This window comes from Terrapene carolina, unplaced genomic scaffold, assembly GCF_002925995.2.
Source record: "Terrapene carolina triunguis isolate 2854851 unplaced genomic scaffold, T_m_triunguis-2.0 Scaffold93, whole genome shotgun sequence".
NCBI lineage: Eukaryota > Metazoa > Chordata > Testudines > Emydidae > Terrapene > Terrapene triunguis.
In genome coordinates, this window is record NW_020664444.1 from 9,450,889 (window position 1) to 9,464,091 (window position 13,203).

A 13,203-nucleotide genomic window follows, 5' to 3' on the forward strand; every position below is an offset into this window, starting at 1 on the left:
GGCCCCAAAGGCTCCATGTGCACCCCAGGCTCTAGCAGGGGCTAACACTGCTAAAGGGAAGGGGCAGCCCTAGGCCCCCCCAGCGTTGCCCAGCTTTTCCTGGAGGTTTCCTCCCATGGCGATCTTTAATTCCTGGAGGTCTGGCAACTGTAGAGCCCCCTCCCATGGTGAACCAGCCTGACGCCTGACACCGCGCCCCCTCCCCCCCAGAGCTGTGATGACTGAGGCATGGAGCCTGTGGGCAGAGGCGTAACTTACGCACGAGCAGGCCATGCCAGAGGTCTGGCACAGCAGCTACCTGCGACACAGAAATGTAGTCAGCATCGCCGCAGCACTAACTGAGACCCTCCGCCCACAGCAAAGCTTGGAAGAACCATTAGCTGCAGGAACTTAAAATGGCAGCTGCCCATGGAGGGGGCAGAGGTGTAGCATGGGAGCTGCCACGCTGCGGGAGGTACATTTGGAGAATTGACCTCCCTGAAAATATCACCTTTTAGCAGTTCAGGCCCCCCCTGTGTTCACAGTCAAAGCCAAAGCATGGCTGTGAGGCATTTGCCCCCGCGTATAGGACAAAGGCAGGTTCTCACAAAGACAGTCACTGCACTGTGTGTAGAAGTGTGGCTGTGGAGCAGAGATTTTACATTTTTATTTTTTGGAAAATGTGACATTAGCAGAAGCTCTTAGCCTTCCCTCAGACCCATTTGAAAAGAATGTATTTTGAAAAGGCCAAGATAAAAGCAGCTACGCAGCAGGCTGTCTTCATAGGTTCCAAAAGGTTAAAAGACATCAACATTTCCTTCCTAGAAATATCCCTTTTGACTGCTAATAAGCCTGTAGCTTTTAGAGCTGCACTTACCATCAGTCTTTCAGCAGGAACGGATATTACCGTGCAAAGTTTGCTGGTTCTTTTACCTTTGGGAGTTGAATGCCTTGAGCCACTCATTGGTATAAAGTTCCTTAAAGAGCTTAATCAATAACAGTTTCCATTAGCCATCTATGTGCCAGCTCATGCTGCCCTTGGAACCAGAAACTTCCATTGCTGTAGCTATCGACAAAGTCATCCTAGAGCATAAATCAGACATAGAGAAAACAGAGGGCCTAGAGACAAAAGGTTCAGCTTTTCCCAAATGTAATATAGGGGGGAGCTTGTCCATTATATTTAAAAACGGGTCCAACACCGATGCTATATTTAAAAAGGAAGATGCTAAAGGAGGTGCCCAGATCTAGCTCTCTACAGACTTTGTCTGCTAAGTATTTTTGCTGATCTGGGCAGGATTTTTAACACATGAAGGAGCCAGCCAGACTATGGCTACTTGGCAGGGAGAACCCATCTTTAGGTCCACTGAGGTCTTCATGGCATTCACATTAAATTCTGAAACTGACAGCCAGTGACCTGGTAAACTAAAATGAGCAATTGGAATAGGGATGGTGCAGATGACATAAGGTGTCAAAGGAAAGAACAGGGCATAAGAATTATCTAGCCTTAAAAACGGGAGGACTTGGAAATGTTTTCAGCCCACGTAAAACTTTTAAGCTTCACAATATGCTGTCTATCATTTACAGCAGCAGTTAAAATGGTTTAGCACAGAACTGGTGAAAATCCTAATGGGTAAGTGAAAACTTGATCCTGAGTCTACAGCCAGTTTGAGGGATGATGGGCTAATCCACAGGGAAAAGATTATAGATCTTGATGCAGAAAAGAGACAGGTTATTTATTGCCAACAATATGATAATGAGCTAATGTTTCCCAAATGTACCTTCCAAATACCAGAGCTGAATTGATGGCTCACAGCTAGGATTTTTCTGAACCCTGAAGATGTACAAACATACACCTAATGTTCTGCACACAATTCAAGGGCAAGAATGGAGAGGAAGAAATATTTAGGTTCTGTCATCCCGCAATGTACACTGTCTGTTTATAGCCATGCATGAGACTAAAGCCTTCTGGGCACTCTAACTAGGTTCGACGGGGACAGGTGAGCAAAGCCCGCAGGTAAGTGGGGAACATGGAGACCTGGGAGATGGGTCGGAAACGAGAGGGAGTGTGGGCTATATTGGCAGAGAGAAAGGAGGGTCAGGACAAAACTGGGAGGAAAGATCAAACCAGTATCTTAGATGCCTATATACAAATGCGAGAAGTATGGGTAATAAGCAGGAAGAACTGGAAGTGCTAATAAATAAATACAACTATGACATTGTTGGCATCACTGAAACTTGGTGGGATAATACACATGATTGGAATGTTGGTGTGGATGGATACAGCTTGCTCAGGAAGGATAGACAGGGGAGAAAGGGAGGAGGTGTTGCCTTATATATTAAAAATGTACACACTTGGACTGAGGTAGAGATGGACATAGGAGATGGAAGTGTTGAGAGTCTCTGGGTTAGGCTAAAAGGGGTAAAAAACAAGGGTGATGTCATGCTAGGAGTCTACTACAGGCCACCTAACCAGGTGGAAGAGGTGGATGAGGCTTTTTTTAAACAACTAAAAATCATCCAAAGCCCAAGATTTGGTGGTGATGGGGGACTTCAACTATCCGGATATATGTTGGGAAAATAACACAGCGGGGCACAGACTATCCAACAAATTCTTGGACTGCATTGCAGACAACTTTTTATTTCAGAAGGTTGAAAAAGCTACTAGGGGGGAAGCTGTTCTAGACTTGATTTTAACAAATAGGGAGGAACTCGTTGAGAATTTGAAAGTAGAAGGCAGCTTGGGTGAAAGTGATCATGAAATCATAGAGTTTGCAATTCTAAGGAAGGGTAGAAGGGAGAACAGCAAAATAGAGACAATGGATTTCAGGAAGGCGGATTTTGGTAAGCTCAGAGAGCTGATAGGTAAGGTCCCATGGGAATCAAGACTGAGGGGAAAAACAACTGAGGAGAGTTGGCAGTTTTTCAAAGGGACACGATTAAGGGCCCAAAAGCAAGCTATTCCGCTGGTTAGGAAAGATAGAAAATGTGGCAAAAGACCACCTTGGCTTAACCACGAGATCTTGCATGATCTAAAAAATAAAAAGGAGTCCTATAAAAAATGGAAACTAGGACAGATTACAAAGGATGAATATAGGCAAACAACACAGGAATGCAGGGGCAAGATTAGAAAGGCAAAGGCACAAAATGAGCTCAAACTAGCTACGGGAATAAAGGGGAACAAGAAGACTTTTTATCAATACATTAGAAGCAAGAGGAAGACCAAAGACAGGGTAGGCCCACTGCCTAGTGAAGAGGGAGAAACAGTAACAGGAAACTTGGAAATGGCAGAGATGCTTAATGACTTCTTTGTTTCGGTCTTCACCGAGAAGTCTGAAGGAATGCCTAACATAGTGAATACTAATGGGAAGGGGGTAGGTTTAGCAGATAAAATAAAAAAAGAACAAGTTAAAAATCACTTAGAAAAGTTAGATGCCTGCAAGTCACCAGGGCCTGATGAAATGCATCCTAGAATACTCAAGGAGCTAATAGAGGAGGTATCTGAGCCTCTAGCTATTATTTTTGGAAAATCATTGGAGACGGGAGAGATTCCAGAAGACTGGAAAAGGGCAAATATAGTGCCCATCTATAAAAAGGGAAATAAAAACAACCCAGGAAACTACAGACCAGTTAGTTTAACTTCTGTGCCAGGGAAGATAATGGAGCAAGTAATTAAGGAAATCATCTGCAAACACTTGGAAGGTGGTAAGGTGATAGGGAACAGCCAGCATGGATTTGTAAAGAACAAATCATGTCAAACCAATCTGATAGCTTTCTTCGATAGGATAACGAGTCTTGTGGATAAGGGAGAAGCTGTGGATGTGGTATACCTAGACTTTAGTAAGGCATTTGATACGGTCTCGCATGATATTCTTATCGACAAACTAGGCAAATACAATTTAGATGGGGCTACTATAAGGTGGGTGCATAACTGGCTGGATAACTGTACTCAGAGAGTTGTTATTAATGGTTCCCAATCCTGCTGGAAAGGCATAACGAGTGGGGTTCCGTAGGGGTCTGTTTTGGGACCGGCTCTGTTCAATATCTTCATTAACGACTTAGATATTGGCATAGAAAGTACGCTTATTAAGTTTGCGGATGATACCAAACTGGGAGGGATTGCAACTGCTTTGGAGGACAGGGTCATAATTCAAAATGATCTGGACAAATTGGAGAAATGGTCTGAGTTAAACAGGATGAAGTTTAACAAAGACAAATGCAAAGTGCTCCACTTAGGAAGAAAAAATCAGTTTCACACATACAAAATGGGAAGAGACTGTCTAGGAAGGAGTATGGCAGAAAGGGATCTAGGGGTTATAGTGGACCACAAGCTAAATATGAGTCAACAGTGTGATGCTATTGCAAAAAAAGCAAACATGATTCTGGGATGTATTAACAGGTGTGTTGTGAGCAAGACACGAGAAGTCATTCTTCCGCTCTACTCTGCTCTGGTTAGGCCTCAGCTGGAGTATTGTGTCCACTTCTGGGCACCGCATTTCAAGAAAGATGTGGAGAAATTGGAAAGGGTCCAGAGAAGAGCAACAAGAATGATTAAAGGTCTTGAGAACATGACCTATGAAGGAAGGCTGAAAGAATTGGGTTTGTTTAGTTTGGAAAAGAGAAGACTGAGAGGGGACATGATAGCAGTTTTCAGGTATCTAAAAGGGTGTCATAAGGAGGAGGGAGAAAACTTGTTCACCTTAGCCTCTGAGGATAGAACAAGAAGCAATGGGCTTAAACTGCAGCAAGCGAGGTCTAGGTTGGACATTAGGAAAAAGTTCCTAACTGTCAGGGTGGTTAAACACTGGAATAAATTGCCTAGGGAGGTGGTGGAATCTCCATCTCTGGAGATATTTAAGAGTAGGTTAGATAAATGCCTATCAGGAATGGTCTAGACAGTATTTGGTCCTGCCATGCGGGCAGGGGACTGGACTCGATGACATCTCGAGGTCCCTTCCAGTCCTAGAATCTATGAAAGACAGGCACACAAAAACACCAGCAGCACAGAGCAACAAAGCCCTTTGGGATATTCTACAATAGGGAGAGCTGGAAGGAAGGCAGGCCCAGTCAACCTCTCTGGTTCCATAGACATGGGTAAGTGATTCTGACCACACAGAAAAATAACTGTTACAAAGAAGACAAACGTGCCAGCCTAGCCTCTGCTAGCAGTGAAACACTTATCTGTCACAGTTACTAACTGTACATTAATCATGTGGAGACAGACCCTGTTTAGAGCCAGCCATACCACAACTGATTACAAACTGGGCCTAAACACAAGCAGTTTATACCAAGAAAATGGTGAAATCCACACCACAGGCTGCTGAGGAAATCTTCCAACTCATCACAATGCTATGCAGGCAGTAAGAGCATATCCTTTAGCCACTCAAAAGGAGTAAGCAATTTCAGGGCACCTTCTCTTTAATATATAATTTTATTTCTGGTTATAGAAACAAAATGCTAAGAGGAGAAGCAATACTCCTCAACCACATACATCAATTTAAGATAATAGATAACAGAACAGGTAAAATAAATGAAAAAAATAGTAGAAATTTAAAACTTTGTTATAGCTTTAAAATATTAATGTTTTGATACATTAGAAATCACATTCAGATCTCAAATTATCTTTAAAAAAGTATGGCTCCTTATAAAAAAAATACTGGATCCCATTTGACACAAAAACGCAGGTCCCACCCTTGGATGTTGTATTCCCACACCTTCCCCCCCTTGGTGAACACAGTCCTCTCCCCACCATCCCAATTTGTACCCACCACTTTTGTACCCACATACTCGGTAGTTGCAGACTAAGTGTTTCACAGATGGCAACACCTGCAACATAACCAGGAGAGAAGCTGAAATTCACATCCAATGCCGTAGACCTAGCTTTTCCACTTTAGAGATACAACCTGCTTTTTAAAGCACTGATTAATAAACAGGTCATGAAAAATCCTTTCTACACCAGAAAGAACTCTATAAAGAGTTATGGCAGATGTCTTCTCTGGCCAAGAACAGAAGCCAAAATGCAAACATAGCTACATCCCACCCATACCATTCTCTCAACTAAGTGCCAAACTGCAATGCGGAGGGGGCAAGGTTCTCCTCTACATACCTGTGTATAAAGGAACAGGATCAAGGTTCTGATATTCTGGGGCCTACTCTCTGTTATACATATCACCCACCCCCCTAAAAAACACGCAGGAATAAACTCTCACAGTCTTAGTTAGAGATTTAAGAGTTTTCTAACAGATCTTCAAAATTTGAACAGGATTTTACTGCCTTCTTACTGGTTATTTGGTGTTTCTTATAGTTACTGTTGAGATTAATTAAGATCGGGTTTTCTGCATGTGTAATGCAATTTCCTGATCCTTCTGAAACAGCTCTTACCACCACTCTGGAAACTACATCCTCTCTTAAGCTTGGATTTCCTGGCAGTCTGGAGAATTCTAGTCTCATCGGGATAAAGAGCGCTACATTAGGAATCAAAAAAGTAGTACAGCTTTGCCATTTTGTAGTATTTTCAAGTACACTTTTACATTTTTTCCTGCTCTTACTTTTCAGAAGATAAAGTCTCTTCAAAACTAATACTACCCTGGTTCCCTGTGACTGCAGGAACATTTGGGGGGGAATCAACAGAAAAAGAGTGCTCAAGTTTACACTAATTCCTTCGCTGTTGGACCCAGTTGTGTATGTCAGCAACCTGTCCACTTCAAAAGTGTAGCACTTAAGTCAGTGTAACATAGGATCTTCTACACCAGATTTTTAGTAGTGAGGCAGAGATGGGGAAGGGGATTTGCATTTTTCTACTTCAGTGTGGTTTTTAACCTGGGTTCCGTAAACTATGTCTAAGATTTCCAAAGGGGTCCACACCTCCATTCAAAATTGTTTAGGGGTCCGCAAATGAAAAAAAGGTTGTAAACCACTGTTCTACTTGATCTAAATCCTTTTCTTCCAGCCAATCCTAGAAAATATCCTGACACTGCATCTGTTTTTTAATGATGGTTCTGCTTTTGAGAGTTTTCAGTGAAGCCAAATGAAGTGCAAGAAGTCACATGACTTATCCTAGGTCATATGAGTAAGCAGCTGAAGCCCACACTAACCCCAGAATGCTGACTCCCAGGGGCCTTTGCTGTAACCTTTAGGTCATGTCTGGAGAGGATATGGAGCAAGAGCCATAATATACAGAGGGTCAAATTTGGATTTCACCGTGGCTTTTCTCCCTTGGGGAAGAAGAAAAGCTGTGGTTTCTTTCACTGCCCACAGCATCACGGCTACTCCCTTTTGAACAACCTTCAGCCCAAATCACCCTCCCAAGAAAATCAACCACCAGATCCTGATACCAGCAGAAACCTAGGAGAAGCTTGTATTCTAGGTCCTCACAGAAATGCAATGAAATATTACTTGAGAGACCTCACAGAAGCAGCTTCTTTCTGGCTCCCTAATGCTATGAGTAACTTTGGTAAGGCCAAAATAAGTCAAAATTCATCCCAAGGCAAGTCCAATAACCTCAGCGGAGTTATGCTAGGAATGAATTTGGCATACTCAGGAGAGGGAAAGGAGGAATTCTAATTGCAGGCATATTTTTATTAGATATATGTTATCTAGGAGACTCTACGCCTCAGGCCGGTGGGAGGTATTCTCATACAGAATGAGACAGGCTGCACCACCTCTGAATACCATAGCAGTCAGCCAGAAAGCAGCACTCAAGCTTGTCAAGAGCATGTTTCCTTCTTGACTGCAGGTTTTCTGCAGAGATTCAAATGCAGATGTTTGGGGAGTGGGAATCAAAGAGAAAGAAGAGATGGGTAGAAAAAATATGACACACACACACACACACCCACACGCCTTGTATCCTAAGTCATTGTCTTTAGGGAGGTAATATCCTATACTACACAAGATGCTAAAGTGAACAGCCGGGGGAACTTCCATTCCTCCACAGAATTCTTGGGGGATCCCAATTCTAAACCTTTTGGTAATTCAAAGCAGATGGGAAAACTGAACATGATGCAGATAAAGCTCACCCTTCTGCCAGCCTAATTAATTTCCAATTTATAGGGAGGCGTTTCCATTATGTACAGGGCAGGATGAGAATGTGTAAGGATCTTGGGGCCTGGTTTTCTCAAACCACGGCTGGGAGACAGCTTGAATCCCTTTCATTCATTCTTTTTCTTTTTTCTCTCTCTCTCTCTCTATATATATATACACACACACACACACACACACACACACACACACAAATAAAATGTATACTTACATAGATCTAAATTAATACTCTGAAAAAAGTATTTTTAAAAGGGTTGTTTCTTAGATGTCATTCTCCTTGTGATGTGTCACTTTGGAAGCTGGGGAGTGGATTCAGCCCAATAGCCCACTTAGGCTCTAGCTCATGAGCTATAGTGGTGAGTCTATAGTTCCATAGCTGTAAGGAAACATCCTGCCATTCATGCTGAAAGGTCTCATACAGTGTAGTTAAAATGAAATAGCACCCACAAAGCGGATTTGTATTTGTCATCTTTTTAACTTAGATAAATAGTCAAATCTTTAAAAAAAAATTAAATTAAATTAAAGACGGTGCTCCTGGCAAGAGTCCAAAGACTGCCCAAGTTCATTCACCCCACAGCAAATGTTTACAGCCACATTACAACACCCTGAAAAGACAGAATTTTAATAGAAAAACACCATCATGGCTAGATGTTTGCCACTACTAGTGGTGCTAGGTGCATATGATGTAACTAACACACACACACAATCCTGAATATAACCCACCTATTGAAGAGAATGACTTTTGACCTAACCAGAAACAGTCACTAGACAGCTATGTATAACAGGGGAACTCTTCCCTGTAAAGTCACAGCTACATTTTGGTCAGCATGAGGCTATGCAAATGGTTTAAGATCTTGTATGTACAAGGAAGTGTGCGTCTCATCCCTAGTAGCTCAGCAAATCTCACACTAGACAATCTTGTAATCAGATTTCCTGCAGCACAACACTCTTCAAATGGCTCCACTGTATTTTACACAGTACAGCAGTAGTGTATGCTAGAGATATAGCAGCTTTAAAGGAAATTTTTATTTTTTTTTTTTTACTCAAACAAAAAAAAAAGTCACACAACTGATGTCTTTTGTCCAACTGCAGCGACAAGTATTGGGCACAAACAGTCTTACCACACGCAGACCTTTAAACCAAGGCATATAAATGAGCATTTAGGTCAGAGGCTCACTGAAATTGAAGGAAACAACTGCAGAAGAAAAAACAGTGTGTGTGTGGGTTGGGGCAGAAATGGGAGATGGATCATGGCTTGGATGCCAACGAAGAAAGATTGTTGCTGCATGTTCACGAACGTTCACAAAGCAAAAGATCAATATGCTGCATTATAATGGCAAATCTACAAAGCTGGTCACGTCTCTTTTACAGACTGGTTCTTAATGCCCAACTCCAGTTTATTAGCAGCAGGATTAAGAAACCCAAGAGAATTCAATTAAATAAAAAAGGCTCCTCTAATGCAGGGGTCGGCAACCTTTCAGAAGTGCTGTGCCGAGTCTTCATTTATTCACTCTAATTTAAGGTTACGCGTGCCAGTTATACAATTTAAATGTTTTTAGAAGGTCTCTTTCTATAAGTCTAAAATATATAACTAAACTATTGTTGTATGTAAAGTAAATAAGGTTTTAAAAATGTTTAAGAAGCTTCATTTAAAATTAAATGAAAATGCAGAGCCCCATGGACTGGTGGCCAGAACCCGGGCAGTGTGAGTGCCACTGAAAATCAGCTCACGTGCCGCCTTTGGCACGCATGCCATAGGTTGCCTACCCTGATCTAATGTAAAGCTGCACATAGAACTGAAGCCACTGTTTGATTAAACAAGCCAAGGCATGGCTTAAGCATTTCTAAAGCTGGCCAAGGTCCCCAACACTGCATCCTGCTATGCTCATCAAGCCACAAGCCAGAACAGCTCCGCAGAGAGGGACAAGGTAGAGTCCATCCGCACAACCGGCATTGTCAGAACCTTTACGATTCCCTATGCTGCAACTCACAACTATCCAGCCTAGTTTGCTGCCTGGGACACTGCATATCAGACAAAGATGCGAACAATCCCCACCTGAGGATTTAATCATTCAAACACAGGGCTGGGTTTAAATGAGGAGCTTCTGGTCACAAAGTAAAATATGCAAAAGTTAAAACCTGATCTATTTATAATTTAATTCCTTTCACTACATCTGCCATCCAACTTTCATGGACATAGCTATGGCAGAAAGTTCTTTTCTTCCTTTTTCCTCACATTCTAATATTCAGGTACATGCTACAGTACATCAAAGGTGCTAAGGGTCTCCTCGGGGGGGAAAACTCCCATGAACTCAGAGGTAACGCTATAGCTCCAGCCTGAACACCTCCAGTTGACCTAGTGAACAATGTTCCACATCACACTACATGCCAGTTAAGGTCAGCAGCTCTCACTGTGGTAGATTTAAGTCCCCAACCTTAAATGATTTTTTTAACAATGAAACAGTAAAATAAAGAAAAGGGTTGTGGAAGCAGACTCAATTGCAGTTGTGTCTCTAGGTCACTCCATACATGCACAGGCATCTAATTGGGGTATGTGCAAAATCAAATTAACAGTTGCTACTCATATTCAGTAGTTTATTAGCTAATGTAGCAACTGGCAGCTAATTTCTACAAGACAAAAACTTGAAACATGGCAGAATTTTTTTATAAGCTGGTCAACATGACCCCTGTCCAAGTCCCCCTCAGAGCCTGTGGATCCCAAATGTGTTATCCTTTAGTCTTCTCCCAGCCTTGTGCTGGGCAGCGTTCAATGTAAGTACTTTGTCTTCACCATACTGCCCCCTACAGCTCACCCAGTCTCTCCTGGCCCAGAAAAATGGGACTGAGCTACAGCCATGAACTTTGCTCCCACATATGGGCAGCGTGATGGGCTATCACAGAATCAGGCCAAATTGACACCACTTTGAAAGGGTCCCTGTATCCGATCAAATTCACCCCAATATTGACATTTTGCAAAAATACGCTTTTACAAAGCCAAGATCAAGAGAAACGTGAATTTAAAATAATTCCAATGGAATAAAACCAAGAACAATCCCTTTCCTGTTTGCAACCCAGTCATCACACTAGTAAAGCATGAGTGAAAGGAGCTATAAACTGCCTATAAATCAAAGTAAAACTGATTCATCTCTCATCATTGGCCAAGCTCAGAAAAATGCAAAAAGGAAACAGTCAATAGATTTAATTTTTTTTTTTTTTCAGTTTTAGATTATCCCAAGGTATGGGTTATAGCAGGTAAAGAAACTTAAAAAAAACAACAACCATATGGTACAATCTCCATTAGCCAAATATTGTGAGAGATGCTCAATTTCAGATAACTGAAGTTTTGGGGAAAATAATCAAGGGGTTTTTCAATACAATTAATAGATGAAGGGGGATATGACCCTGTTCTGAACAACTGGGAGTTTCAGATAATCAAACTTAAATGTCCCTTTAGTTGAAGACCTTACTCTGTATCCTTATCCCAGTTGTTTCCATAGTCACTTATAATACCCAGGAGAGAAAGCCTGTGGAGTTAATACTAATACCTTGTGTAGAACGTGTGGTGTGGCTTAACTAGCAACTGGAAGAAACAAGAAAAAACGGGCTGAAATGTAAACAGACTTTTTAAAAGTTTCAACAGAAAAATTCATTTAATTTTTTTTAATGTTGCAACCTTACACAAAAATTAGTAGCTCCCATTTTCAAATAGAAAGGGGAGTTTAAAAGGCAGATACAGTTTTTTGTATGATTCCTGGGAATTCTTTGGGGATAACATTTTCTTAGTTTCAAGTCAATCACTAAAACAATTCAATATTATTCTGCAAAGGTAACCCAAGTATGGGAGGTCACATTCAAGTACACCAGAATGTAGGAGCACCTTCACATAGACAGACCGGGGGGTGGGGGAGGGGAATGAAATGGCTGCTTGTAATTCAAATGACCTTGGAGTTGCACTGGATTCCATCTCCAAGGATGCCTGCTGAAGCCAAGGGACAGCACAGTAATCACAATCGTCTGAAAAGCAACAGAAATTTGGTGCAAAAATGTAGGAGAATTCATGGGACTAGGCCTGGGTCTGACAGTCACTAGCAACAAACCGCCCAAAAAGGGGAGGTTGTTAAAAGAAAAGAGAGAACATCTGTTGTTTTCAATACGGCATCAGTTGGAGTGCGCAGGGAAAATATTCTCCAATGAAATCACTTTCATCTAGAAAAGAAGGGTCAACAAGCCTCGAACTCAGATATGGTTTCAGTTCATCTTATCACCAAACATTTCCAGCCCAAGTTCTGCATTCCAATAACCAAGAAACGTCACAACCCATTTCCTCCATATTGGTTATACCCCACCAGCTGAGTATGGACTATGATTAGCAACAGGAAGGGGAAAAGACAGCAAGAGAGAGGGCAACCACTACAAGAATTTAGGTTATCGATGCATATTTCATTTAGAAATTATAGCTGTGAAGTTGCAAGCATGGAATGGTGCATAACTTTATCACCACTAACTGAACAGCAGAGACAGATAGTCATTATTTCCACCACATCCCTATTTTTGTTATTGATTTCTTAAGTTTGTTTACAAACTGGATTTTAATAAATGGCTATTCCGATCCAATACGGTTTATTTTAATAAAGCTGGATATTTTCCTAAGCTTAGTTTCTAGTGTGTGTAAACAGGACAAATGTATCTTACTCGTGCATTTAAGTTTCCCTTTTTATTTACTTACTTACTTTTAAGGGTTGAAAAAGCATGTAACAGAGAAGAACACTTGCTTCTGGCTTTGCAACAATCTTGCCTTGTCAGGGATGGATCAGACAACATATTAGGTTGTTTCAACCTCCAATATCTATAATTTGCCCTTTTTAAGAGGAAATTCTGCAGAGGAATTTTCATTAGTAACAGCAGTGTTTTAGCTGAGCAGCTTTCTAGAACTGGCAGCATGCTAGAGAACCATTTGGGAGGCCTGAAAGTAGATATAAATACTTTTATCAGCTGCTACAAATAAGGAAGGAGAACACTTTTCCATAGGCGCTACAAGATTTGGGGTAAGAAGTGCTATTTTTCTTAGTGTGGGTCCAACACTAGCCAAGCGCCAACTAAAAGGCTGGGAAAGTGGCATAGCTGCTTCCTAGAATGGAAGGTGAATATACCAGACTGGTGAGGGAGGAGGCAGAAAACACTACTTGGATA